The sequence below is a fragment of the Lepisma saccharinum genome, chromosome 25 (assembly GCF_977018435.1).
Source record: "Lepisma saccharinum chromosome 25, izLepSacc3.1, whole genome shotgun sequence".
Taxonomy (NCBI): Eukaryota; Metazoa; Arthropoda; class Insecta; order Zygentoma; family Lepismatidae; genus Lepisma; species Lepisma saccharinum.
Genome location: NC_139253.1, coordinates 49,330,040 through 49,356,897, shown reverse-complemented (window position 1 = coordinate 49,356,897; position 26,858 = coordinate 49,330,040). Strand labels below are relative to the sequence as shown.

Genomic DNA, 26,858 nt, shown 5'->3' with positions numbered 1-26,858 from the left:
CCTGGGTGGTCGGCCCGACCAAACCCCAGCCATTGCAGGACTTCAGGACCGGATTACGCTCACTCACTCCAAGCTCCCCAAGTTCCTCACGATGGTGGGTTGCCACAGGTCCTACACACAGGCCGAAAACCCAGAGACTGAACCCAAATTAGGAGTTTGAACTTTGCCAACGGAAGTGAAGAATTTGAATTTGATCCATAGTTAAGAGCCCACCCTTTTTGTAGTCTAACAAAGATCATGGAAAAGCGAACTTCTGAAGGGACGATATCTCATTTTACAGGGTGACCCAAAAATAATCGGAGTAACTCCAGGAATGTGTTCCTCGCATGTAAACAATTAAAATAGTTTATATAAACATTCGTCCAGAAATACTTGGTTTCAGAGTTGTAGGCTTTCACAACGCATGTTTATCGGAATGTCGTTATCTACCACAGGTGGTTTCCTGCGACACAAGATGCTGTTGAACACAATCTGATAGTACTTTTGGTAGTTGTATATGTTGAATGACGCTAATGAAACCATGTACACAAACCAGAAGAGAGAAGATATGCTCTTCATGAATGCTTTGGCGGAAGGCAATACTCTGGAGAGGCTCTTCGTTTGTACCAGGAAAGGTTCCCACAACGGAAATTTCCAGATAAGAAAACATTTGTGAGAATCCATCCACCGCTATGTGAATCAAGGGATTTTTCATTTCGTGCTGCCACGAGAGAACGACAACGATTTACAACTCCTGCGAAGGGAGAAGAAATTCTGGATACTGTGAATGCAACTCCTCAAATCAACACGCGAAGGTAGGCAATTCCTGCCTTGAGGCAGGAGGTGGACATTTTGAACATCTCCTCTAGGATACTGTGAAGAATTCAGTGTCAACCGGAACGTCTTTATCTTCACGTGGGAGACATTGACATTCGGGTTAGCACGTGTTTTGAATGCCTACAACTCGGAAACTAAGGATTCCCGGAACTACCTATGTTTATGCAAACTATTTAAATTGTTTACATGTGAGAATCACGTTCCTGAAGTTATGCTACTTATTTTGGGGATACCCTGTATATATTCAACACGATTTCGCTTTCTTCGGCTGCTTGTGCAAGAGGAAAAAGCCGGGCTCGTCCGGGATTTGAACCCAGGACCTCTCGCACCCAAAGCGAGAATCATACTCCTAGACCAACGAGCCGCCTGTAACAACAAACAAAGTATGTATCCATTTCTAGCAGCATGGTACGCCATCGGCGATATTGTGCGACTCATTCTTCGTGTCAAGTCTCTGACGTCAGCGCGTTGGGATAAACAGGTTGTGCGGCAGCTTTCTCCATATGGATTGTAGGCTCTTATAAATTATTTCGGATTCATTTCATATCAATCTGAATAAGGATTATGAAAGAACACAAATCATTCTTGGTATGTACTTTTTCTTCTCTTTTTTTATTCTACAGTCAATATTGTTTTAAGGGGTGGAATTATGTTGATGCAAAAGCAATGTACTTTTTTGTTCTTTGCCATTTTTTATTCAATTTAATACCTTCGATTGATTGATTTGCTTTATTTTACTTCGCTTTTATGCCACTTCTGGCAAATTGCGAAAATGGGTATTGGTGATGATATCATGAAATTGATGAATGGATACTCACAAACATCCGTGCCCAGGTCAGGATTCGAACGATGTGCGATGTGCTAATCACTACGCCCACGAATGCAGGCTTAATACCTACGAAATGTGGAAAACAGACTCAGTGAACATGATGTTGGATAATTGGCCTACTCCCCTTTGCCGTCGGCTGCACATTACAGCAGACCTTGACAAGCGACCGTACTTGTGAACGGACGAGTTCGTATGCCCGTGTGGACTGCAGAACATTCAGCGGTACTGAAGCATTGTAAGAGGAACGAAAAGGAGGGTGTAAGCAAAGCGGGAGGCCTCGTAGGTCGCGATCGTTCAGTGGGAAAGTTCCTGCATTGAATCTCTAATGCTCGCTCCTACTCGAACTCGGTTTTTAAAATATTTTTATTATTTGAAAGCTCAAAACGTTCACACTGATGTTGCATTGTCCTGCTGTACTTCCGGAGAGCGTGCAACTGCTACTCAATGCCCACAGATTTCCAGGTCGCACGGAGGACATCAAGGCAAACAACGTTTCTTAATGATTTATTTTCAGTTTCAAAGAACAGCATTCTCTATCCTTCTATCCTGTATGCAATACAAGACAGAACAGGAAAATATGGGCTTGTCCGGGATTTGAACCCGGGACCTCTCGCACCCTAAGCGAGAATCATACCCCTAGACCAACAAGCCACTCGCTGATAACCTCCTTATATAACATGCATGGTTTTATTTAAGCACGTCTTTAACGGTATCGTGACGTCTATGGGAAACATTTGTCCTCTATTTGGGATTTCGCAGTCTAAACTCGGACGTCTGTCGTAAATTGCCAAGAGAAGATTCGAAGATATTTTTTAAAAAATATATCGAGAATTTGATACAACAATAACGTTATTCAAAACATTAGGATATGATGACCTCCATTTTTACATTTCTTTTAATTTTTATGCATTTTTATTTTTATGAAATTTCTTTATTATTATTTTCATTTATATAAATTTTCTAATATTTGCTATTTGATCAGTAGTAGTAAAGTAACGCTATAGCGCTACAGCCCAATATTGGGCCCTGGCTTACCTACCGACTCCTGGCCTCCCTCCCACGCGGGCCACCAGGGGGGCGTGTAGATCTGCAGCCAGACTAGGGGGACGGGTGGTTGCAAAGTAAGTATATAATATAGTTGAGAAAGTAGCGCAGTCTTCCCTCCCGAAGCTGAAAAAAGAGGGTCGTGGGCGTTCCCAACCCTGACGTCACTCACGGGACAGAACTGACGCTGTCACAGACCTTTCCGCTTGTTATAGGATCTGCATTTGTGTGAGGGAACGTGAAAGTGCCTTGTGTTTCCTTTTCCTGTAGCTCTTGTGTGGTAGTGGAGAATTTTTTTCAACAACAATAACATTTGAGGATAATGCCGAGCAATTGTGCTGTTGCTTTGTGCCCGAACAACGCAAGAAATACAGTAGGACAGGCAAAAGTTTTCGGTTTAAACTAGATAAAATGAGGATTTTGGTTTCTTGTTGTGTGAAATAAGATAATGTGACGATAATTTAAGGAGAGAAATAATTATCAAGGCAAGACGGAGAATGTTCTGTAACCCTATTATTGATAATAGCACGCTTCCAAAGTGGGGTATAGGGGGCTTGATCCCCCCCCCTCTCTCCAGGATATTTTTCAGTTTACATTAGATAAAATTAGGCTTTCGGCTTCGTCAATAATATGACTGAGAATGTTCTATAACCCTGTTATTGTTACTAGCGCGTATCCAAGATGGGGATCAGGTGGCTCGAGCCCCATTAGGTAATTTTTCAGTTTATACTACATAAAATTAGGTTTTTATCTTCTTGAATAATGTGACGATAATTTAAGGAGAGAAATACTTATGAAAGCAAGACGGAGAATTACCCTGTTGTTGATAATATTGCACGTAAACTTTACTTGAGCTTTCAGTGTTGTCGCAGTGAACTTGAGCACTATGTAGAGACTTGTCAGTATTTGGAAGCTGCACAACAAAGGTAGCTCCACACGTAGGGCGATTCGTTGTAATTTCTAATCTCTGGAAGACGCGAGAGGGAATGTTCTTGAATAAGAGGAGTCGAACTACTGGCAATATCTATGAATCGTTTATCTGCGGAACATTCTAGAATATAATGAGGATAAATATGCGTTAATTAGAACCATTCCTAAATAGATATACTTTGACCGGACCTTGAATCCAATGAGAAAAATTGCGTTATTTCTGACTTCATTTCCTTTTAAGCGTTCAATTCAAGGACTTGTTCACGATTTATTTGATCGTGTACAAGGCGCTTTACTTCAGTCTCCAATACGAAATCATAAAAACTTCTGGGGACTTGATTTCAAAAAATGTGTCCGAGATAACGAGTGGCGTTCCAAGGATTTTCGGAAGGGAAAGTGGTTACGTATACTATTTTTGGTGGTCAGTCCTCATTTTGCCATCTTTTCCTGTCTTTGACGTTCAAATGGGGCTATGACCCCACCAACCCTCCCTTGGGCACATCACTGGAGATAAATAAGTAAGCATTTAACCATATTGGGAGACGAAACATTAGATGTGTTGGGAAGGGAAGGGTTTTCACTGTGCATTAATTGTTTCGCGATCCAACTGTATTCTAGAAGACTTCCTTTGTTTCGTGCCGATGTGTGAGACTGCGGAAGCTGTGACAGATAATTTTGAACACTTGCGAGTGCTTAGGCCTGAATATGAACAATTTGGTGGGTTTCTGCTTTTATAATAGCTGCAAACATGGGAGGACAAGACACATTAGTAGTGTTCAGGCTCGAATCAGAGAGAAATATTCGAGAACTGTCTGTGTCCAGTTCGCAGCCCACAGCTTGAATCTAGCTTTGGCGAGTGGATTGTCCATCTCGTGTATGTGTGACAGCTTCGTAAAAGCACTTCTGGTACACAGATGGTTTGATCCTGATCAGAAGAAATTGATAAACACACATACCGAGATGGTTCCTGTCGTATGTGTGACGCTTATTGCGTTAATAGTCTGTATGGTTTATAAAACCTTTGAGTTGTCAAGATGTTGTTAAAAACAGATTGTGTTTTGTCTTGTATAAATGGAGTTCATTATAGTTTGTTGAATGGAATTTTGTGATCAATTAAATATTGTTGAATTATGAGTGCTTATCATTGACAATATATTCGACACCTTGTGTGAAATCTGCGTGTGTACCAAATACACAACAGATGTATTAAATGGCGACGAGAAAAATATTTAACAGCGTAGTACAGATTTAGGTGAGTTTTGTCTATGATTAATTGGATTTAATCGTTGCGGTAGGCATCATGGCGTATGTGCCAAGATTTGACAAATATGATCCAGATGAAGGAACCATTAACTCTTATTTGGAAAGATATGATAATTATTGCCGAGTTTTCAACATATCTGAGGAAAGCAAAGTTCCTAGATTCATATCTGTAATTGGCGCCAAACCTTATGAAGTGTTACGCGAGTTGTTCTCTTCAATACTACCAGAGAAGAAATCGTTCAAAGAAATTTCTGATAGGCTTATTTCTTATTACAATCCAAGTAGTAATTTTATAGTGCAACGCCTAAAGTTAAGAAAATGTACGCAATTGGATGTGGAGAAGGTTGAAGATTTTACAAGAAGGCTCCGAAAGATAGGTGAAGCATGTGGATATGGTGAGTTTTTACCTATTGCATTGCTTGACACGTTCGTGAGCGGTTTAAGGTCTGACGTTATTAGGAAGAAAATAATAGCAGAAAATATCATGGAATTCCAGAAAGCTTTTGAGTTAGCTAGACAAATGGAAAAACTCGAGTGTGATATGAAGGATTATTACCGTGAAGTGAACTTAAAAGGCACAATGAATAATATTAAGTGCAAGGGCAATGACAGAAGATTTCATGAAGCGAATAACGTTTCACGTAAAAATGAGATGCATCCAAATTTAGCAATTAGCAAAGTAATCTTCATGGTCAAGGTAATAATTCAAAATCATATAAATCAAAGTCCAAAGGAAGGAAGTTTTTGTTCGTTTTGTGGGAAGCAAGGCCATAATTATTTGAAATGTTATAAAAGGATTAACATTGAACGCAGGAAATCCACAAATTATGAACTCAATAACAAATTTGTTGCTCATACAACTGAGTTAGAATCCGCACCTAACTCTGAAGCTAGTCCAACAAACACAGCTGCAACTCAAGATTTATTTATTGCCACTATTTTTACGCATTCTAATGATACTCAAATCAACTTTAATAGTAAAGTTGATAAAGAAGAAATCGTGGATCATGCATCCAAACTTCAATCATCACAACATGTGGTCAACGATTCGGAAAATGATATAATAGTGTGTACAAGGGAACTAGATTCCAACATTAACCAGCGTACATATTTAATAGATATTAATGTACATGGTCATGAAGCCAAGTTTGAGATTGACACTGGATCCTATGCATCTGTAGCTAGTAAAGATTTTTATCAAAAGTTTCTGCATAATGTACAAATGTCTGAACCTAACTGTACATTGAAAGGTGCTGATAATAATACTGGGAAAAGTTAATGTGAATGTTGCGTGGAGAAATCAGTTCTATCGTCTAGATTTGTACATAATTAACTATCATTTAGAATATCCGCTTTTAGGAAGAAGTTGGATTCAAATTATGATACCCAAGTTACATTGTGAGTTGATTGAAATTTGTGCAAGGGGAACTTGTTCTCCGCAGTCTGATGTTATTGCACACAATGTCACAGGAAATAATGCAATGAACTCTGATGTTCGTAATGTCAAGCATATATTAAATAAATGTGACAATTGTATAAAAACTAATAATGTACAAGGGATCGTTGATATTATAAAGGAAGAATTTCATTCTACATTTGATGGCGATATAAGCTTGCCTATAAAAGATTTTAGAGCTGATATTCCATTAAAACCTGACGCAACTCCAATTTTTAAGAGATTTTACAATGTACCTTATGGAATTAAAGATAAAGTAAAGTCCGAATTGGATAAATTGGTAGAAAATGGCATTTATGAAAAAGTCAATACTAGTGAATGGGCCAGTCCGATGGTTGTCATTAAAAAGAAAAATGGAGATTTACGCATTTGTTGCGATCTAAAAAGTACATTGAACAAATATGTAGAAAATGCTTCTTATCCCCTACCACTGTTAGAGGATATTTTCCAGAAAGTTAGAGGAAATGCCGTATTTGTTAGTTTGGATTTGCAAAAAGCTTATTGGCAAATAGCTTTGAGTGAAAAAGCAAAAAGGTTGCTTGTAATGAACACGCCATGGGGATTATTACAACACACAAGATTACCGTTTGGAGTTAAAATTTCGTCTCAAATATTTCAGAGAGTAATTGAACAGATATTGCAAGGTCTGCATTATGTAATTCCATATCAAGACGATATTCTAATTTGTGGATCTGGACTGAATGAAACGGTTAGCAGATGTATTGAGGTCATGCACAGGTTAGCACAATATAACGTTAAGGTTAATTTGGAAAAGTGCAAGTTCATTAAATCATCCAATCAATACTTAGGATATGAACTCTCTGCGGAAGGAATTAAACCATGCCAGCGCAAGATTGAAGCATTGCTTAATTGTCCAAGTCCGCATGACGTGAAGGAATTGAAGTCGTTTTTGGGAGGCATTAATTTTTTTCGAAGGTGCATTCCAAATATGGCTATACTGATTCCAGCCTTGTACAATTTATTAAAGAGGAATGTGCATTGGAATTGGAGTGATGACTGTGAAAGTCAGTTCAAAAAGGTTAAGGAAGCACTGCAGTCATCCGAAACTTTAATTCCGTTTGATCCTAGCAAGGATACAGTAATCATATGTGACGCTTCGAGCTATGGACTAGGAGCTCAGATGTGCCATAGAATTAATGGGGAATTGAAAACAATAGAATGTACATCTACTACTCTTTCGCAACATGAAATGGCTTATCCTCATCATGAAAAGGAAGCTCTTTCAATTATATTTGCCGTGAAGAGATTTAGAAAATATATTTAAGGAAAGCAATTTCAAATATGGACTAATTGACTACCCGCAAAACAACTACTTCAACATGGAAAGGCTATACCCATTATGGCTTCATCCAGGATTCAACGTTGGTGTTTGTTCTTGGCTAATTATGAATATGAAATTGTGTACAAGAAGAATGTTGAAGTAGCGGATCTGTTGTCGAGGTTGCCATTGCAAGGGGAAACAGTTGATATCGACGGGATTCAGTTTGTAAATGCAATCAAACTCACGGATCGTCTGAAAGATGTCTTCCGAACTTTGCAAGAACAAGATGTAATGTTGAAACAGGTCAAAAGGTACGTTATGGAAGGTTGGTCAGAATCTAAGATTAAGGATCCAAATATAGATGCAAGTGAATTCGAAGCGCTGAGAAGAAGAAGAAATGAACTACAATGTGAATAAGATATATTGCTGTGGAGTTCTAGAGTTATTGTACCTAATTCAATGAGGCAGCAAGTTTTGGAGAAAGCTCATGAGAATCACAATGGCATAGTAAAAATGAAGTTACTATTGCGTGAAAGATATTGGTGGCCTGGCATAGACAAATGTATTGAGGATCACGTAAAATCGTGTAACGTTTGTAATGCTGTAAAACCCGACACCAAAAAGAAAGAATACTATAATTGGAAGGAAGTAACTAAGCCGTGGGAGAGAGCACACATGGATTTCTTCTATTTTCAAGGAAAAGTGTTGCTTCTCGTTGTTGACGCATTTACTAAATGGCCAGAATGTGAGGTTGTATCTTATACATCATTCAGGGATGTAAAAGGATTTATGTCGAGACTAAGTTCAAGGTATAACCAGCCATACACCTTAGTTACGGATAATGGTCCTCCCTTCCAATCTGCAGAATGCAAGAAATATTGTGAAGATCAAGGGATTGCTTTAATGCATTCACCAGCTTATCATCCGGCTAGTAATGGACAAGCTGAGAGACACGTACAAATTATAAAAAGTGCTCTGAGATGTAAATTGTACGAAACTAGAAGAGATGACAAGCATTTTGATTTAAATAATGCTTTGCTAGATGTGCTACGTAGTATCCGAATGGCTCCAAACATCGCTAATTTGAAATCTCCTGCTGAAATGATGTATGCATTTGAGCAGAGACCGAAAGATGATATAGATCGAGTACAGAATATTCCTGATAAAAACAAACGTGAGGATACCAGAGGAGGTATCAAAGTTTGGGTGAAACTTGCCAACCGAGATTCCTGTGGTGCATCCTATGTGCAAGGTGAAGTTGTCCGGAGAGCAGGGACATATACTTGGTATATTAAAGTTGGTAAAGATGTTAAGTTAGTGCATGGGAACCAAATAAAATGGAGAAATGTGATAGAAAATGAAAGAGGATATCATAATGCTAGTGATGAAACAAGCGATAAGAATAATGACGCATCTTCAGAAGTCCACGAAGGAAGATATTTAGATGCGAATGATACGTTAAAAGATTACGAGAGAGGAGACAATCATGAAGTGGTGGAAGAAGCTGCAAGAGGGAACATAGATTTAGATAGACGTGAAGCAGCAGAGTCAAGAGTGTTAAGGAGAAGTCAGAGGCAAAGAAAACCACCTGACAGATTGGATTTGAGTGATTATGGTTAAAAGAAGTAAAACAAATAAAACCAAAATTTTGCTAATGCAAAATTTCATCGACGCGGGGGAATGTCGTATGTGTGACGCTTATTGCGTTAATAGTCTGTATGGTTTATAAAACCTTTGAAGTTGTCAAGATGTTGTTAAAAACCGATTGTGTTTTGTCTTGTATAAATGGAGTTCATTATAGTTTGTTGAATGGAATTTTGTGATCAATTAAATATTGTTGAATTATGAGTGCTTATCATTGACAATATATTCGACACCTTGTGTGAGATCTGCGTGTGTATCAAATACACAACAGTTCCTACACACAAAGTTATAGCACAGAAACAGGAGTCGAGTGGTAAAAAGTACCGATTTCACGTTCTGATTAAAAAGAGAACCTTAAACAGTGACGACGATTTAGGGGATAGTTGCTCCCCATTTTCTTGCCTCCACACTATGTCCTCTTAATGCTAAGCCTTGTATATTAAGAGAAAGTAAACTTTCCTTGCAAACCCCCCAGTTTTAGAACCAAATTGCCAACACTGGCCTTAAACATACAATACCCCTTAAAAAATGGTGTTCACGCACTTCCCCGAAAGGAATTCGTGGATACGTGCCTGAGTGTAAGCTATTTTTCGTTCCTAAAGGATCCGATTACGTGCAAGATGTGGGTTTCAAAGTGAAGAGATTAGAGCCTGTTAACACCAAAACAGCGACAGTGTGCTCATTGCATTTTCTGTATGCCGATGACGAACGGAACTTAAAAGCAGAACTGCTGAGTATTATTAGCTGTAGACCGCAGCTTAATAGAAACGCTGTACCATGTTTAAATTTGTGTGGTTGTGTGGTGAATTGTAGTAGTGTTCAATAGCAAAATGGCATAATTGATCGGAGTTTACGTGCCAATAAACGTCAGATTCGAAAGCGAGCAGTGGACAGACTTGAAGAGTTGCCTCCTCGGAAAAGAATCTGCATGGCACATAATTCAGAGACTGAGTACTGGAAATATATCCAATATACCCAATCCCCAACAAGATAGTCGTTGGAAACTCTGAAAAACAAATTAAAATGTGCCGAGGAACAAATAAGGAAACTGCAAACACTGCAGAATGAAAGTGCTAAAAAAGTAACTTTTGGATCATAAACATGAAGTTGTAATATCTCGGCCCTACTGATTTATCCAACAACTTCGCCCTAACACCCCACACAATGTTTTAAAAAGGACAACTTTGTGGTAATTTTGGCTCTAAGTATAACTTTTCACCCCCCATAAACACAAATTTACACCACTCAAATAGAAAATTCTGAACAAACCTCTCTGCTCCACCTTCGAGCCGGCTTTCCCGCTTTTCATTACATGTAATTCTATTGATAGTTAACTTTCAGCGACACAGTATACTAGATATAGTCTGCTCTATACAATTACATTTACTTATACACACACGCCAGAACATTCATTCGATTTTTAAAACAACTCTATTTCCGACAACACGGAAGAAGTGTGAATTCCTATGCCGTTGCTGGTGCTCGTCTTTGACATGTCCCGTGGCTGACGTCACCCGTGGAGGTTTACGAATGGTTCCGAACTTTTCCGAACGACAGACTGCACCTCCCTGGGTGGTCGGCCCGACCAAACCCCAGCCATTGCAGGACTTCAGGACCGGATTACGCTCACTCACTCCAAGCTCCCCAAGTTCCTCACGATGGTGGGTTACCACAAGTCCTACACACAGGCCGAAAACCCAGAGACTGAACCCAAATTAGGAGTTTGAACTTTGCCAACGGAAGTGAAGAATTTGAATTTGATCCATAGTTAAGAGCCCACCCTTTTTGTAGTCTAACAAAGATCATGGAAAAGCGAACTTCTGAAGGGACGATATCTCATTTTACAGGGTGACCCAAAAATAATCGGAGTAACTCCAGGAATGTGTTCCTCGCATGTAAACAATTAAAATAGCTTATATAAACATTCGTCCAGAAATACTTGGTTTCAGAGTTGTAGGCTTTCACAACGCATGTTTATCGGAATGTCGTTATCTACCACAGGTGGTTTCCTGCGACACAAGATGCTGTTGAACACAATCTGATAGTACTTTTGGTAGTTGTATATGTTGAATGACGCTAATGAAACCATGTACACAAACCAGAAGAGAGAAGATATGCTCTTCATGAATGCTTTGGCGGAAGGCAATACTCTGGAGAGGCTCTTCGTTTGTACCAGGAAAGGTTCCCACAACGGAAATTTCCAGATAAGAAAACATTTGTGAGAATCCATCCACCGCTATGTGAATCAAGGGATTTTTCATTTCGTGCTGCCACGAGAGAACGACAACGATTTACAACTCCTGCGAAGGGAGAAGAAATTCTGGATACTGTGAATGCAACTCCTCAAATCAACACGCGAAGGTAGGCAATTCCTGCCTTGAGGCAGGAGGTGGACATTTTGAACATCTCCTCTAGGATACTGTGAAGAATTCAGTGTCAACCGGAACGTCTTTATCTTCACGTGGGAGACATTGACATTCGGGTTAGCACGTGTTTTGAATGCCTACAACTCGGAAACTAAGGATTCCCGGAACTACCTATGTTTATGCAAACTATTTAAATTGTTTAAGTAGATGAAGTGGGCCGGTTGAAGAACATCATGTGGGGTTCACCGAAACCTCAAAAACTCACTTTCTCTCCACGTTCCGCGCCTCATTTATTGCGCTAACGATGTTTCACAGCGAAGAGAACAGCACCAAAACATCAAAAATTCACTCTACTCATTTGGGGTTCTGGAACCTCAAAAAACTCATTTTTATTAATTGAGGTTCACCAAAAATCTCAAAAAAAAAAAAAAAACTCGTTTTCTCTCCACGTTCCGCGCATTTATTTGTTGCGCTGACACAGCGTAAATAATGCACTCTCTCTTATTTTTGAAGGATGAATGCATTTTATCGTAATTTTCCAACTCCGGGACCAAATGTTTGTATATCGTGACCTTTGCAAACCTCATTCGGGAACGATGTGCCACACACACACACAAGCGCGCGCGCTTGTATTGTGACCACTTTCTCTCCACGTTCCGCGCTTTTATTCGTTGCGCTGACACAGCGTGATGAGTAAATAATGTACTCTCTTATTCTTGAAGGATGAATGCACCTTATCGTAATTTTCCAACTCCGGGACCAAATGTTTGTATATCGTGACCTTTGTAAACCTCATTTAAAATTAAAAAATACCTCAAAAACTCCACGTTCCGCGCTTTTATTCGTTGCGCTGACACAGCGTGAGGAGTAAATAATGTACTCTCTCTTATTCTTGAAGGATGAATGCACCTTATCGTAATTTTCCAAGTCCGGGACCAAATGTTTGTATATCGTGATTTTTGTAAACCTCATTTGGGGAACGATGTGCCGCACACACACACGCGCGCGCGCGCGCCTGTAACGACAATTTTGTTCCCTCTCTCTCTGCGTGTGCTATCAACGTTAACACAATGACACAAATTCAACAATACGTAGGCCTTGGGACGACGGAAGTTATACTTCCTTGTTTGTTTTTTTCAATAGCCGAACAATGGAATTCCCTACATACACATGATGCTTAGGTTACAACAGTTGTTAACATCAGGTCTGGCAACTGTTGAGAAATAGTGACGTCAGTTAACAGCATTGGTAGCAGTGATGCGATGCGATGCATTAACTTGTGAATTTTCGAACTCGCAAAATGATGTGGCTGAAATGTGGGGGAAGAATGTTCTAGAGAAGATTGTCTCGGATTTCTATTGGTCCACGTTGCGTTGGCTAACATTTCACTTTTGACGTCATTAGAAAACCGTAAAAAAGCTTAAAGCGCTAGTGTGGAAAGTTCTATTTTATTTTGAACGTCAGTGAATGAGCATTTCCGCAGGATTTTCCAAAAGTAAGTAATTTTGTTTCTTAGCTTGCATGAGTTGGCTTTGATTTATAAGTATGGATGGTATTGCTTTTGTGGAAGAAAATATACTCACAAAACATGCAAAAAGAGAGAGAATATAGAAGGTGTTTCATGTCTCTCTGCTTTTATATATTTGAAGCATGCATTTTGGTAGCTGGAATATCTTTTTTTTCTGTGCGCCGTTGTTGGTAGGTAGGAAATATGTGTGCGGGGCATATTTCAAAAAAATAAATATGTTAAATAGTTAGAGGAAGGCAAGAAAAAATGGAGGAGAGTTGCGTGTTTTTGATATCTAGTGGAAGTACTGATTGATTTGATGTTTTAAGTCTATTTTATGCACAGTAAGGCTAATCGGGACTGGACCTACAGTTTCAAGAACCACTTATGCGGGTATCGAACCCTTGATTACAAGGCTATCGCTGTGCTAACGCAGAGGCTAGTGGAAGTACTGATTGATTTGATGTTTTAAGTCTATTTTATGCACAGTAAGGCTAATCGGGACTGGACCTACAGTTTCAAGAACCACTTATGCGGGTATCGAACCCTTGATTACAAGGCTATCGCTGTGCTAACGCAGAGGCTAGTGGAAGTACTGATTGATTTGATGTTTTAAGTCTATTTTATGCACAGTAAGGCTAATCGGGACTGGACCTACAGTTTCAAGAACCACTTATGCGGGTATCGAACCCTTGAATACAAGCCTACCGCTGCGCCATCGCAAAGGCTAGTGGAAGTACATAGTTATTCGAATCTCATTTATTTAAAATATTTAGTTTTTTTTTTATGCACGCTTATTGATTTTAAACCTAAAATTAAATAAAATCCGGCAATTATATCCAATTATACTTATGGCTACAACGAGCATTTGCAAAAAAAAATGGCTTGAGATTTTTTTGCTACGTAAACAAAATGGCCGACATGCCAAATATGAACAGGCTATATAGATTTGAGAGAGAGATGGATAAAAAAAAGTTAATTAAAATTTAATTTTATGATTGCAACACGGAACTTAATGATTGATTTAGTTTATTTTACTTCGCGTTTTGTACCTCTTGGCTAATTTGCAAAGATTGGGGATGAGTGATGAAATAGACATTCACAAACAACCAAGCCCGACCAGAATTCGAACCCGGGACTTTTGGCGTCGCAGCGCGATGTGCTAACCACTCGGCCACAGGGTCGGGCAAGTACTGGTATATACATAGATCAAAGTTACATGGTTCTAGGCCCCATAGGAGCCGAGAAAATCAACGTCTTGGAAAATGTCTTAAGACAAATATCTTAATCTTTAAGAAAGTCGACTTCCGGTATCTCAAGATGTTACTTCCGGTCTGTCAAGAAAATTTTCTTAAGACAAAAATCTTAAGACGTTTTCCAAGACATTGATTTTCTCGGCTCCTAATTGAGCTAGGATCATGATTTTAGGTTTGTTGGATAGGATTCGACGAGAACTATTCGACTAGCAAATAAAATCGATTCTACCCCCTCAAGTTTCGGAAATACAGACAATTTTTTATTTTTTTGAGAAACTTGATTTGCCGGCTTAGTTTTTACTCTAATTCGAAAATTTTAACAGCATTCGATACAAAATTAGAAGTACTCTACAACCTATTGGAGGGATGATGACTAGTGCCTGCTGTTTTCGAGTTATTTTGGATTAAAATTTCAAGATGTAATTTCTAAGATGTTTTGTAATTCATAAACTATGGGTTGTAGGAAAACGATTTTTGCTCTATCTGCTATTGCTCGACGAATACTATAAACATAAACAAAGCTTATGGTTTAATTTTAAAAAATGACGACCTTAAAATAACTCTGTTTTCTGAAATTATGATTTATACTTCATACGCCAAGAGGGCTGAGGGTTAGAAAAAAAAGTTTGTTTGGTAGAATTATGTGCACATAATATTTTTGTGTTTTCTATACGCAAACTTAATTATTTTTTTTTCAATTATTTACAGGATTGATTAAGAAGCAAGAAGTAGCATATACATAAATAGCACACTCACACCAAACCCAGCACCATCGCGAATTATTGCACAACATTTATTTTGTGGCACTCTACTATATATATAAATAACATACCCCACAAATACTATTTTTTTCAACAAGATGCAATCGGTAAAAATTTGTCCCACTTGTGAAACTGGTTTTTCAACTAAACATTTCCAAAGGCACTGTCGTACCTGCGCACCTGGCAAGCGTGTGACCGCTACAAAACCATGTCCCAGGTGCGACAAACATATTACCATTAATAATTTAAAAAGGCATATAACATCATGCAAAGTCGTCGTCGGAGCACCTGTTCCACAACCGTCGACCAGCTCGACCAAGAGAAAAGTGGAAGCCGACTCGTCACCATCCACCAAACGTGTCAAGCTTGTGGCGAAAGCGAACCACTCTGCTTTCGAGCGTTCGTTGGAGGATTTTGTAATCACTTCAGAGGGCTCATGCGACGTTCGTAGTTTTTTAGAGGAGAAGCGAGCAGAAATAGTTTTTTTATTTTTTGTAATGCACTGGCTACGCACTCCTCCACTAAATTCTACGCATCGCTACGTTGCCAGTACAAGAAGTCGTCTGATGAAATTTACAGCTTCTGCCACAACAGCAAGGCGAAGACGCTGCATCTGGCGGATGTTGACAACCTCGAGGTCATCTACAACAAGTTTGCCGAGGAGCTGGAGGCGAAACAAGAAGAACATCAAGCTAAGGGCTCGGGGGGTTCGCTGTGTGGGGAGCCTCACGAACTGTGCATCAAACTTTGCAAGTTTGTGCCTCTCTCTGCCTCCAGCTACGCCCCCTTACCACCTACCATTGCGGCAAAGAAGGCCGTCCTGAACATTCAGAACAGTGACGCCAAGTGCTTCGTATGGTGTGTGCTTGCAGCGATGCACCCAGTTGAGCCAAGAAACCAACCACGCCGGGTTACCCACTACCTACCCTACGAGTCGGAACTGGAAGATGCTATGGCTGGGATCGACTACCCGGTGGAGGTCCCGGACATTCGCAAGTTCGAGGCCCGTACACACAACCCTCGGTTGGCCATCAACGTTTACGGCCTCACTGACAAAAATGTGGTGTACCCCATCCGGGTGAGCGACGTAGACGACGATGATGCTCGAGAAATTCATCTTCTGCTCATCAAGGACGAGACCCATCACTATTACACCCTCATTCGCTCGCTCTCTCGGCTTGTTTCGAGCCAAACAAGCGAACACGAACACCACATAGAAGTTTGTCGCAGGTGCTTGTCAACTTTTGATGATCGAGAACAGCAGGATTACCAGCGCATCGGAGGTCCCAACATCGCTGCAGAGAAGCTCGCTCGCCACAAACTTTATTGCAATGCCAACGAGCCGGGTGTGGCAGTCTTGCCCAAACCTGGCACTGTGGAGCGTTTCCACATGCACGGTGCCATGGTGGAGCATCCCGCTATCATCATCGCGGATTTCGAGGCCTTCCTCAAACCCCTGTCCACTTGCGATCCAGATCCCGAAGTTTCCTCCACCACCCCTTACCAACTCCACGAGGCATCCAGCTTCGCATACGTTGTGGTGCGACGAGACCAGCACATCGCCCCCGAGCCCTACGTGTATCGCGGTCCCGACGCAGCCAAACACTTCCTCGAGAGGATGGTTGTGGAAGCCAGCGAGATAGGGAAGGTACTGTTGGCCCCCAAGCCTATGCTCCCACCGTCCCCCGACGATCAACGTAGACACGACGAGGCCATCGCTTGCCCCGTTTGCGTCGAGGAGTACACCGCCAACAACCGTAAAGTCCCACACCACGATCACTTTGACGGTAGGTACGTTGGTCCTTGGTGCAACGGATGCAACCTCATGGCCCGGGATCCGCGTTTCATCCCTGTGTTTTTTCACAATGGCTCGGGATACGACTTCCACCATCTGGTGACTCACTTTGGGTACGACGACATGCGAATCAACGTCCTGGCGCAGAACGAGGAGCGTTACATTAGCTTGAGCAAGTGGGTGCGAATCCCGGGATCACGCTCTACCGTCGAGCTTCGCTTCCTCGACTCCCTGAGGTTCCTCCCGGCCAGCCTCGATGCTCTCGCGGGGAAGCTTAGCGACGAGCAAATACTCATCACCTCTGCGAATTTTCCGAACTTGGACGCCGGTCTCTTCAAGCGTAAGGAGGTCTACCCCTACGAATACGTCACAGACCCTACCAAGTTCGCGGAGACGTCGCTACCTCCTGGAGCAAACTTCTACAGTCAGCTACGAGGCTCGAACATATCTGAGGATGACTATAACCATGCCCAGTCCATGTGGCGCGAGCTGGGTTGTCGAACTCTCGGGGACTACCACGACGCCTACCTCAAATTTGATGTGACGCTCCTCGCCGACGTGATCCAGGCGTTTCGTGCAACTGCGAAGACCATCTATAAGCTGGACCCTGCATACTTCTACAGTCTTCCCGGACTGGCATGGTCGGCCATGCTTCTGGTGACGAAGATTGAGCTGGAGCTTCTTTCGGACGTGGACATGATGCTGTTTGTAGAACGTGCCGTGCGGGGTGGAATGGTCCAGGTGTCGCAGCGACACTCGCACGCCAACAATCACCACATGGCCACCGGTTACGATCCCTCACAACCGTCCAGCTACATCATGTACACGGACGTCAATAACCTCTACGGGCACTCCATGATGCAGCCACTCCCCTTTAGAGGGTTCGAGTGGGCTGACCCTTCCAACTTCGACATCGAAAGCTTCGACGATTCGGAACATGGGTTCTTCGCCGAGGTGGACCTTGAGTTCTCCGAGAAGCTGCAGGATTTGTTCTGCGATCTTCCGCCAGTCCCGGAATTCAAATGCCCGCCTGGCTCGAACCAAGCAAAGCTCGTCATGGACTTCGAGCCCAAAGAGCATTATGTCCTGCACTACCAAAACCTCCGGTGGTTGATGAAGCAAGGGGTTACCGTCCGCACAGTACATCGAGTTTTGATGTTCGAGCATTCTCCATGGTTGAGGCCATACATCGAGCTCAACACCAAACATCGCACAGTCGCCACTTCTGATTTCGATCGCGATTTCTTCAAGTTAATGAACAATGCGGTGTTCGGGAAAACCATGGAGAATGTGCGAAATCGTGTAGATGTGAGGCTAATATCAAACAAAGCACAATGTCGCAGGCTCGTAGCAAACCCGTTATTCAAATCGAGGACCATTTACAATGAGCAGCTTGCTCTGGTGCATATGAGGAAGAACGAGGTGAGGCTCAACAAGCCCATTTATGTTGGTGCCTCAGTATTAGACCTGAGCAAGCTGCACATGTTTCAAACATATTATGGGATACTACGCCAGCACTATAACGACAACATCTCGCTTCTCTACACGGACACGGACAGCTTGGTGTACCACGTCCGCTCACCCGATGCATACGGGGATATAGCCACAGTTCCATCTTTGGTTAACCTCTTCGACACCTCGGGCTATCCCCAGCCGAACCAGTACGGAATCCTGGCCCGCAACAAGAAGGTGCCTGGCAAACTCAAAGACGAGAAGGATGGTGATGTAATTCTCGAGTTTGCCGCTCTTCGCGCCAAAGCCTATGCTATTCGGGCAGAAGGATCCATCACGAAAAAGGCTAAGGGTGTGGGCAGGCAGGTCGTCCAAGAGTACCTCAAGTTCGAGGATTACGTCAAAACCCTTCAAACTAGGACGTCAATTCCAGGAGTGGAGCAGCGCATCCAGAGCGTCGACCATGTGTTGACAACCAACCGGGTGAGAAAGGTTGCCCTGGACGCACGCGACGACAAGAGGTGCGTTCTGAAATGTGGGATTCACACGCTCCCATGGGGCCACCATCGTCTAGAAACTAGTAAGATGTGCCTCAAATGTAGTAAATAGTATGTATGAAAAAAAAAAACAAAAAAAAACAATTCATGTAACAGATGTTCTAATTTAATATAGCCAAAATACTAGAACAATAGTGTTTATCTTCAAATACAAAAAAAAAAACAGGTGGAGGTTTGGGATTTTTAGCGGGACTAACTCCCTGCCGCGCCCTACGGGGTGAATATGGGGCACACGCAGGGCCAATGGGGAAGTTCCATTGTGCGTTCAAGTGTGATTTATTTCTAAAATGCATTAAAATTATTTTTTTTATTATTATTTTTTTATTCCAGATTATTCTCACAAATGTAAGAAGGTGTTCCTCGCAGTACATCCTAAACATTGCGTTGCAGGTTAATCTAATGTTTGAACCTACGGTCAGTATAATTTTTTGAGAATTATGTGGGTTTTTTTTCTTGTACTTAAAACTGTTCGGTCACTCTTTCATTCTTGACATCATACACAAAAGACTTCTCTGCAATCAGGATGACGCTGCACAGAGTATCGGCAGGCAGCGCGTCGTGGAACTCGCACACGACCTTGATGTTGGTGCGATCGTTGACCACCACTTGCTTTCTTTTCGTGGTGTTGATGACGAACATCGGCCTGCGTGTTTTGAATTCGCTGGGCGCGTAGTACACGTCCACGCTTCCCTCGGTCACGCGTTTGTAAGCCGTGTAAGCTTCGTAAAGTTTGAGGTAATCGTCTTTGGTCATGTCGAGGTTGTAATTCTCGCGCGGGAACACTTCGTTCCTACCGTTCTTGAGATAAACGTTCTTGATCTTGCAGTCGTCAAACTTACTGGAATCTTTTTCCTGATCGTTATCACGCCCGGTCTGAAAGAGCACAACGACGAAATCTGGCATGTCGAACTGTATGTTGTTGAACTGCGTCGTCACGTCGAATTCCATGTGACTTCCCGACGCCATCTTCTGCACGCACTCGTAACCGTGAAAGTGAATCGGCACCTGCGGACTTTTCAAGATCTCCGCTTTGTACTTGAGGGCGTAGTTCGTTTCATATTCCACGATCGGCATTCTCAACTCCATGCTCCGGATGACACATTTCGCTGCTTCGGGTAAAGTGTTGGCTATCGGCGTGGTGCCGTCGGCGTTCAAGTTGGTGTATCGCATCAGTGCGTCGTTGTCGTTGGCCGCTCTTCGAAACGTGACCCTCAGTCCTCCCTTCCACATGATCTCCTTGTAGTCCGAGAAGAAACCAGGTAGCAGACGCATGGGAAAGAGCACCGTGTGACTTCTCGTCGATATTTTGGTCCCGGCTTCGAATCCCCCGGCCTGGTAGTACGCTGCGTCCGTTTTGGATAATTTCAACGTTCCCACTGCCGTCGACGTGATGCCTGGATAATCTATTCTGTCGATGACGGTGTTGTGTTTCCTCACCTCCACCTGTGAGAACAGGTGAGGCACGAAGTTGTCCACGAGTATCAAATTTGCATTGGGCGGAAACGCGTCTCCGCTTTCTTTCTTCACCACGTCGAATTGAAGGTAGAGGTCCGCTCTGTGAGGATGAACGAACCCATCCCCTACGTCCACGTCGTATTCGATCTCCCTGTTCGCTTCGTTCAGATTGGCGAACGTGCGACGGTTGGGAGGGAAAGATTGCAATTCGTAACTTTCGATTTGCTCCATTTTACATGTATGGTTATTTATTATATGTTGATCTCCACGATGGCCGTCGTAGTGGCACCTGCGAAATCCACCACGTCTCCTTTCTCGTTCGCCACCACCAACTCTATGTCGTCTATGCGGTTGCGACATACTGGAAAATAGATCGGCGAAGAGGGCGTGTAGATGATCGGTTCCATGAACTCGGAACTTGGTTTGAAAGTGGCTATGATTCCCGTCTGCTTGTGACTTCCTAATAATCCGTCCGAAGATTTCGTGATCATGCCTTCCGCCACGTTACAGTGTACGTTCAGAGTCTCTATGGCCAAGAATTTAGGAATGTTGGTTGCCACGTGCTTGATACCAGCTTCGAGTTTGGTGTCGTTCTCGAAACCTAAAAGTTCTCCCATGGTGCCCAGGTCCACGGTCTCCGTCGCGGATAGGATTTCCACTCTGTGGGTGACCGAATTTTGAGAAAGGTACGTGCCTTTGGGTAACTGAGCTTGCAAAGTGGAAAGATTGTATTGTCCTGGCGTGACGCCGATGTGTTCGCTTCCGACGCTAATTTTGTTGTTGTGCTGCGTGACGTTAGGTATGAGGTACATGCTGTAGAATGCACGCAGAGCCACGGATTTAGGATAGACGATGTCGTCGTGCAGCGTGAGTTTCAAGATTGAAGATTCACTCGTGAGATGGAACACGCCCATCCTAGTGATGCTGTTTGAGGTTCCACAATGCTTTCTGGAAATCATCGATCGTAGGGTTATTTATTTTAGAGAGAAACGCGAGCACGGAGAGGCAGAGATGACCGCAGTTCACGTCTCCGAAATTTTGAATGCGTTCGTCGTTGTAGTATATAGAGGTTTTGTTCGTTTTCAGATAATGAATTAAATTTGTAGGTGGAACACCTCCGAAAGAATCGAAAACAAATGCTTTATCATCATTTTTGTGGTAACATATCCAATGCGTGCCTGGATTTTCTTGACCGTCCAAGTTGACTACTCCGCATTCTCTTCTTTTAACGCTTGAAGGTAACGAGTCGGACATGAAAACTCCTCTGAAGTGTTTGATTTGTAACGGTTCGATCAGAGATTCAATGTCTCGGTTGGTGAGTGCTGTTGTTTCTTTTTTTTAAACTTCTTCATCACGCCCTTTCCTCCTTTCTTCTCCATGGCCAGGTCGTGACGTTTCTGTTCTTCCAATTCCGCCTTGTTCTTCTTCGAGTCGATGACGGTTTTCGCAATGGCGGCACTTCCGCCGGCCAAACTTCCAACGGCCCCAATGCTGCTAGGATGGCCGGGATGCTGAATATGAAACCTCCGATCTTTTGCTGTTTCCGCGAACGCTGCAATCTTTTCAATTGAGGTGTGCTGAGCAGCAATTTCATTCCGTGTCCTTTCGACAAGCAAGAACGTTTCTTCTCACGTTGTTTCTTGGTAAGTAACCCATCGAGGGCACCTAGATTTTTAAGATTCGAATATGGTATCTGGTACACGACACCCTTGGGCTTCATGTTGATGCTCTATGTGTTATTTTTTCACGGTATGTTATTTATATATAAATGTTCTGAGATTTTTTTCAATAGATGTTATTTTATATATACTCCGCGTAGCCCCGTTACACAAATTCTATTACATGCTTTGTTTTCTTACCAAGAAGTTCCTTTGTCCTCTTGTACACGATTCGAGTTTTGTTCTCGATTAAGATAGCTAGCTTCTCGTCGGATAACATGATAGCGTATCGATCTGGTAAAAATAGACTGTATTGTCCGTTGAGCAACAGACACACCTTGGGACCATACTGGGTAGAAACGATTGAACCGGAAGTTATCGTGTAAGGTTTGTCGACTTCCAATTCCTGAATTTTTACATACTCGACTGACAAATTTAGCATTTGTTTTAATGCTTGGAGGTCACTCATTTTTTCAGTTGTCATATCGAAAAAGAGAAATTTTCAGTGTGCGTGTTAGAGAAATTTAATTTTTTTTTCAAGATGTGTGTTATTTATATATACCGAAGATTATTTTTTTTCACGATGTGTGTTATTTATATATATTTTTTTTTCACGATTTGTATCGAAGATTTTTTTAACAGAGGAAGAAAGCTCGTGCTTCGGAGAACGCGATGATGTGCGTGATGATTTCTTCAGTTTCCTGTTTGGACTTACGCCAATCATCAGTATACCGTCTTCTCCCCCGCCTCGCCTCGTCCAGTTCGTCCAACCTCTTGTTTAATTTCTCCCCCGCGGCCGACAGAAGAGTGTCGAGATCACCGCACCTCATTCCACTGATCTCCCGAAGACGGTCCTTGAGAACTATTTCACACGGAATTCGAAATGCCGGCGTCGTTTTAGCTATGATCACAAGTTTATTAACATCTCCGTTAACTACCTTTTTGAATATTTTAGTTAGTAGTTCGTGCGGCAAATCAGTTATGCAAGCCATGTTTTTTTTTTTTTACTGTATGTTATTTATATACCCCACCCCAATTTTTGTTTTGTGTTCATGGCGATGGTGGTACCCAGTGCGGCGACCCGTTCACCCAACGATGCGTCTCTGCTCACGAACCTTTCGAAAGCTGCATGCTCTAACTTTCTGTCTGCTTCGTGACGTGCATCCAGATCCGTCTGCGTGGTGTTGTAGGCGATGTCGTGATCTTTGCATGCGGCATCCAACGGATTCACACCCTTGTCTCCTCTCTCCAATCTTTTCTCGAGTTTGGTACCCGGTCCGCAGTACTGGTAGCCAGGTAAATGCATCTCGAAAGGTAACTTGTTGATGATGTCGTTCACGAGTCCCTTTCCTTCGGCCACGTTCCAGAATCTCGGAGGCAGCGTGTTGATGATTTTGATCAGGTAACCTATGCCCTTGTCGTCGTTCACGATGAAGTTGGAAAGTTTCGTGCTGATCATGTCCACGATGCCAACCTTCTCGTTGTAGAAATTACGGTTGCCTGCATTCTCTTCGCCGGCTATCACCAACAATCGGTCCACGAGTTTCCTAACGTCGTCCACCCAAACGAATTCTTTGGGTAACGTGTTGTAGCGTTTGACGCCGCTGCCTGTTTTGACCTGGTTCCAAATCGGTTTGATGAGATTCCTGTACTTCTCGCCGCTGCTCGATTTCACCCTATTCTGCGAGGCGTCGTTGTTCTGGTACAAGGCATCCGTCATGATCAGAATTTCCTTGTAACTTTGGTAATCTTCGTCGGTGTAATCTTTCGGCTGCTTTTTGGCGACGAGTTCCCACAGTCCCACCGTACCCGGATACCTGTTCCAACTATCCTTGTCGCCTAAATTGACTTTAATGTCGTTGCCTTCGAAGGTCACCTTCGATTTCTAAATCTTCCACACCACACCACCGCCTTCGCTGGTTTCCATGCTAGGATACAATCCGAACACTTCATCCTTGTCGAATTTCCCCGTGCTCAGGTAGTCTCGTGCCAAAGGTCCCAACTCGATTTTATCCGAAGACGTGCTGCCTATGGCTCGACGTCGTGCCGGTGCATCCTTCAGTTCGAACGGCGTCGAAGGAATGCTCGAAATGGGCGTGGGTACGGCGTAACTTTTAGCTGCGAGCGGTACGAGTTCGTTGATCAAATTTTTATTTTGTTCCGTGACACTTTTAATTTCTTTACCTAGACCGCTGATGGCATCGATCACGGGTTGATCCTGACGTTTCATCTCTTCGTAGAATCCGCGATTCTCGGATTTCCAACCTTTGAAGCGTTTCGCGAGGTAATCGCGAAGCTTGAGATTTTCGTCTTCGATTTTTCGTTTCGTCATAACGTTTATTTATACACGTCGTATCTCACAACGTTGCAACGTTTAGAAAGTCGTTGATTTTGTTTCTGTATTTTCCGTCGTTGGGTTTCCTCGTCATGTCGATCGTCACGAATCCGAAATCGTCACCGTTCCAGCAAGTAGAGCAGCAGCGTTCCGAAAATTGATTGTAGTTCATGTCTCCGCCTACGTAGTCATCGTACGCGTGCTTGAGGTTGGTGTGATCTTGACGAAACAAACATATGAAATTAGCGTTGTCGCGTACTAACTGTTTTGGAATTTTGGAAAACGTTTGAGCTAGGTAGAAGCAATCCATTCCTTTGTGACGACCTTGCGTGAAAAAGTTGCGAATTTCATTTTGATTTTCCAGGATGGCGTCGTCGAACACAACAACTGAATTTTCACGACAATCGTCGAGTGGTTTTATTTCCGAGGCGAACGTTGCAATGTCCAGACCATCGTACAGTTTCATCAGTTGCTGGTATTTGGATTGCTCCAAACTTTTCGAGAACACGTACAGGTGCCTGTTCTTCCAATCTAACCAATTCGGTGCGAGGAGAAAATTGTCCACGAGCAGTGTCGTTTTCCCACACCCCGAAGGACCTACGATCAGACAGCGGATGCTGTCGGGAAGCAACTCACCGTTCTTTTTTTTTCTCGTTTGACTTTCCGGATCCGGTAGACGCTTCACCACGTTCCACGTACTCACAAGATCACTTCGTTCGCGTCGATCCAACTCTTTTCCGGAAGTCCCAGCCATTTGACCAACAGTTTGTCACCTTTCCTACGCAATACTTTCTCGATGAGGTACGTGTCGGGGTGTTTCGTTTTAGAGAGTTCCTCTTCGTAAAATCTTCCTTTCAAAATCTCGCCGCTACTATCTTTTATTATATACGTGTGTCGGTTTCCGGGTAAAACTCGAACCACCGTAAAAAGTTCCGTGCTCCAATTTTTTGTGAATCCCTTCTCGAAGGTGCGTTTGAATTTGCTGATCCTCACCTGGTCTCCAATTTTGTATTTAGCTTTTTTGTCGTGGGTGTGTACTTTGGACAGTAAACGGTAGAAATTAAACGCTGCTCGTCAGACTTGGTAACGTCAACTGGCTTCATGCCTATCGTTCTGTGTACCGTATCATTATAGGTGTCAACGAGTTCCGGCAGGATGTCGACCCATTTGTAATTTCCCCGAAGCGTGAATCGTTTCCACATGTGTGTTTTCAAGGTTCGATTAAATCTTTCCACGATGCTGGCTTTGATGTGACTGAAGGTTGAATAATGTCGAATGTCATGTTTTTGAATAAACTTTTGGAATACGGCATTGTAAAATCCCTTCCCGTTGTCCGTTTGCAAAAACCGTGGTCGTCTGCCGCCGCTTTCGCGAAAAATTAATTTGAATGCTTCCGTGACGCACGTTCCTGTTTTCGCCTTCAAAGGTAGAGCCCATGCGAATTTCGAAAACGTGTCTATGACGGTGAGGAGGTACTTGTTGCCCTTGTTCCATTTATGTACGTTTTTCAAATTGCCACTGCTCATCTCCACGAGGTCACTTTGCCAGAGGTCGTCGATGCCCTTGGTTACCACAGCCAAACGTTCGTAGTTGCGGCGTGCAGGTTTATGCAATTCTTCGACGATGGCTTGCCTAGACATTTTTTTTTTAGAGATTACGTTTGAAGAGAAGCACCAGCGTGATGGGATTCAAAGAAGGTGGCACCTCGCTCGTGTTTTGAATGATCAGCTTATCGCAGGCACTCACGTCGAAAACAGTGAGATCTTCGTCTTCGTGTATTTCATATATGTTGCGCGTTTCGTTCCAACGTGCCAGAGGAATGTTTCCCGCTTTCTGGACACCACGATTCGATATTAAGGTCATGGTGGGAACGCTAGCTTTTCTACCGTGAGACCAGTACGAAAATTCGTTTATCTGAATCGTGCCATCGAGGAGAAACTTGTAGTACGGATGATAAGGATGCAACATGTACAGTTTGTTACCTTCGACGAACGTGGAGATTCTCTGTTGATTGGGAACGCTGTTGATTTCGATGGCTTGCAAGGTGAACAATTTGGCGAATTTAGTGTCGACGCCGAGCAGATTACTGTGAACTTGTCCGAGTTTATTTTCGATGGGCAGCAAATGCTCGATTATGGTATCCGTTACGGCAGAAAACGACGGTTTGATTTTCACTTCCACGTTCAACTGCTTGTAGTTTTCGTTGAGTTCTTGCAACTTGGCACCGAAAGAGGCCAGCGTCGATTCCTGCGTGGATTCCAGCACTCCAATTTGATCTCTGATGTTGACGACGATGTTCTGAAGGTTCTCGACTTGATTCAATTTCGAGCTCTTCTCGGTAAGATCGTTCACGATGCTTCGCATCTCTGTAAACTGCGTGTGAAGGTCGGCGACGCTCTGCGAAGTGGGCAGCGTTGACACCAGCGAACTGATTTCGTCTCGAATCTCTTCC

General features: G+C 42.8%; 1 protein-coding gene and 2 non-coding genes across 3 annotated transcripts in view; all 3 read right to left on the bottom strand.

Annotated features, from left to right (window-relative positions):
- The window catches only part of LOC145978774 (N-acetylated-alpha-linked acidic dipeptidase 2-like), a 236,056-nt gene that overhangs the window by 100,195 nt on the left and 109,003 nt on the right, over positions 1-26,858 (bottom strand). The gene's annotated exons all lie outside the window — the stretch shown is intronic.
- On the bottom strand, positions 1,109-1,180 carry TRNAP-UGG (transfer RNA proline (anticodon UGG)). Its single transcript has one exon. It is a non-coding gene; the product is annotated as a tRNA-Pro (tRNA).
- On the bottom strand, positions 2,225-2,296 carry TRNAP-AGG (transfer RNA proline (anticodon AGG)). The gene has a single exon. It is a non-coding gene; the product is annotated as a tRNA-Pro (tRNA).